The sequence below is a fragment of the Sinocyclocheilus anshuiensis genome, unplaced genomic scaffold (assembly GCF_001515605.1).
Source record: "Sinocyclocheilus anshuiensis isolate Anshui unplaced genomic scaffold, SAMN03320099.WGS_v1.1 scaffold602, whole genome shotgun sequence".
NCBI classification, from domain to species: Eukaryota; Metazoa; Chordata; class Actinopteri; order Cypriniformes; family Cyprinidae; genus Sinocyclocheilus; species Sinocyclocheilus anshuiensis.
Genome location: NW_015547658.1, coordinates 260,106 through 263,861, shown reverse-complemented (window position 1 = coordinate 263,861; position 3,756 = coordinate 260,106).

Below are 3,756 nucleotides of genomic sequence, written 5' to 3'. Positions count from 1 at the left end.
AGAAAAAAAAAGTTGCTAAAGGGTTCTGAAAAGTCACAAAATCTAGCGGCAAAGTTGCTAAGTTGGCAACACTGTGCAGCTTGTCATATTTCATTTTATTATACATTCAGTGAAGATAATCAGAGTATATGTGCACATATTACCTAAACCACATATTAACATGTTTTATATTTTTAAAATGAAAACGAAAAGGGTTGTGTTTTATATTTTAAAGAAAACGAAAAGGCAGTGGTGTTGATATTTCGTTTTATTGTAATGCGTGTAGCCTACGCCTTGCATGAACCACATTTTTGTGGCTATGAATATTTTAAATGAAACAGAAAAGAGACAATGCTGTTTGATTTAATATTTCGTTTCACTGTAATGTATGTACGTTCCCTGAACTACATTTTTGCGGCTATTAATATGTTTAAAAGAAAACGAAAAGAGGCAGTGGTGTTTGATATCTCATTTCGTCGTATTGTAAATACATTGAAGATAACCGGAGTAAGGCGAGGCGAACCGGAGTGAGGCTAGGATTTTTTTAATGGGGTGGCACAGGTGGGGCCCATGGGAAAAGTCATGTGCCCCAACACAAGTGGGATGCCATAAAAATGGCACTGCACAAGTGCCTGGACAACGCATCTCTCTTTTTTTATAAATAAAAACCATTGAACGGACAATAATTGTTCTCAACTTCTTTTATTGTCCAAACAGACTGTGTGTGTGTGTGCAGGGGCGCCGTAACGGGGGGAAGGTTAAGACCCCTGATCGTGGGGGGCTCGAGTCAATATGCTGTTCAGGGGGCCCAGAACCATAGACTTTAAAAAAAAACATGGACGTAGTGTCCGTGACGTCACCCGTAGGTTTCTAAAGAGTGTTTTTGAAGCTCAAAGTGGGCGGAGCCAGCCGTCGCCATCTTGGCAGCGCGTCACCACGCGAAACTCCCGGATAATCGAAAATGGGTAAAGAGGCGGGAGCTGTTGGCTGAAACCCCGCCCACCTAGCTCGACGGTGGTGACAGCAACGGCAATCCACCTAAAAAAATGCACCCCCCTCAGTTGTCATGAAGGGCAAAATCAGCTATACAGACCAAAATCATTTTTGAACCAGCCTGTAAACGTTTTTTTTTCTGCTGTAAAGTTGGGCATTTTAACATGGGGAGTCTATGGGATTGACTCCTTTTGCAGCCAGCCTCTAGCGGCCAGTTGACGAATTACAGTTTAATGTTGGCTTCACGAGAAAGAGCGGGAGGTTGCCGCTTGCCCAGAACACATATCGGCACCCCTGTGTGTGTGTGTGTGTGTGTGTGTGTGTATCTTCTGCAGATAGATGGCTGCTGGTGTAGTCCTCACTGGTCCTCTCTGGCTGGCTCTGACCTGTGCTGCCAGGTTCAGGGCTGCTAATTTGCTGGCCAACCTGGCCCTGCCTGGTGGATTGGCTCTGACCTGCACTGCACTACATCTACCTGTCTTCAGTGTGTGGGTGTGTGTGTGTGTGTGTGTGTGTGTGTGTGTGTGTGTGTGTGTGTGTGTGTCTAGTGAACTTTTTGTAAAAATTGCTCATGTTCTAACTTTCACCTGTTGCTGCAGATAGATGGCTGCTGGTGTAGTCCTCACTGGCCCTCTCTGGCTGGCTCTGACCTGTGCTGCCAGGTTCAGGGCTGCTAATTTGCTGGCCAACCTGGCCCTGCCTGGTGGATTGGCTCTGACCTGCACTGCACTACATCTACCTGTCTTCAGTTTCTTGTTGAAGAAACCTTGAATGTATTCTGCTGTGCCTGACTTTGTCCCCTTTTCATTTCGTTTCCACAAAATTCTGTCTAAAAATAAACAAACCTCTAACTTAATCATCAATATTACACAAATAGTATATTTAATAGCTATATTCTCATCTTAAAGACAAAATCATTTAAATGTGAAGCTTCTTGGACATTGCAAACGAAAATAAAAAATATAAGACTACCACGCAAAAACGTGTGTTTATTCAATACAAACAGGTGTTTACTATTCTACATCTTAAAATTCCAAGTGTCAGAACGCTAACATTATTAAAACCCCACATTTTAGCGTTTGCCACGTTACTGCAGACTATTTGGGAAAGTGATTGTGCCCTTTAATCTTTGAAACAACAGCAAGAAAGGTAACAAAGATTTCTACCGGTCGTTATGGAAGTAGATGAATATGTTTTTTTTTTCAGTTTGAGTTTGAGGGAAGTTAAATATTACTATATGAGCACAACATTGGTGCGTGTAACAGCGATCGGCGTAAATGGTAAAACGAGGACATCCTGTTTTCCTTTTGCACGTGTAACAAAGAATAAAATAACTTATTGTGATTTTTTTTTACGTTGCATCCTATTAAAAATTTTAGAGTGTAGATTTGAGTATGCAGAAATATGTGGAGTGTTTTAGGCATTGTGATTTTGGGATTTTTGTGACTATTACCTGTTATGTTTTAACTCAGCTGAATTTTGGATTGATGACAAGGGCAGAGAAAAATTCATAGACCTAAGTGGGATTGAAAGACAAGTAAAATAAATAATAAATAGGCAGGCAAGCAGTTTTGAAAAAGGAAGTGTACTAGACTAAATAGAGAAGCATGCTAAATATCAAAAATATTATATGACTGCTCTATAATAGAAGTAATCATACTAAATATTTTGTCACTGTATTGTATACTTACATCTGTTTTATTGTATATTAGTAATCTACTGTAGAAGCTCAGTGATGTCACAGGACTGATATGTGATGGAGCATAAGGGTTGAAGCCAGTCAGCAGTGCTGAAGGGACCATGGTGAAATTGAAAACATAACAAGGTATGTTTCTATCAAGCCAGCAATAAGGTACCATGCTAAATGTGTATTCTACTGCCATATTATATAAGAAGCCATACTAAACAGAATATGCAATGTATATTAGAAAAATAATAATTGTAATGAATTATATTACTGATGTTGCATGTCAAGAGTGCTGCAGGAAGAGGATCAATGATGGTACAGGTCAGGAGTGGTGATGACCAATGATGTTACAGGTGGAGGGTCAGATATGTTGGCTGGGTGCTGGTAGATGGAGCAGCAGTGATGTTGATGTTGGGTGCTTGTAGATAGAGGGTTAGTGTTGGTTGGGTGCTGGTAGGTGGAGCAGCAGTGATGTTAATTAAACAAGCATGAAAAACATTGTTTAAAAAGGTATGTGGTCTTTGTGGAAAAGTGCAAATACTCTTAAGTTTACCTCACAAATGTTTTTGTTGTTGTAACTTTGTTTTATTTTTATATTGCTCCTGCTGACTTGAATTTTTTTTCCTCCTCTCTGTGTCAGCAGGGAAGCCATACATTCACACTCCTTTCTCAGAACGATTGGAGCATCCCCATGCAGCACAGCAAACCATGGTGGAGACTATACAAGGACATCGTGGAGAAAAGGACACAGACAACAATTCATTTTATTATAAATTTATTTATAAATGCATTGCTATAAGTATGTGCATAGCAAAAGTCAAAACACACAATCAGATTTTTTAATTGAATATATTTATCTTTTGAATCTCTAATTATTTATTTGTGTGTGTGTGTGTATATATATATATATATACACACAGATGTTTTTAATTGAATATTAATTTTTAAATTATGTATTTGTGTGTATAATGTTTTTTAATTTAATATAAATTTTTACATGAACATATGTATTTGTGTCTCTGTGTGTGTATGTGTATGTATGTATGTATATATATATATATATATATATATATATATTCCATTTAAAAAAAATGTAT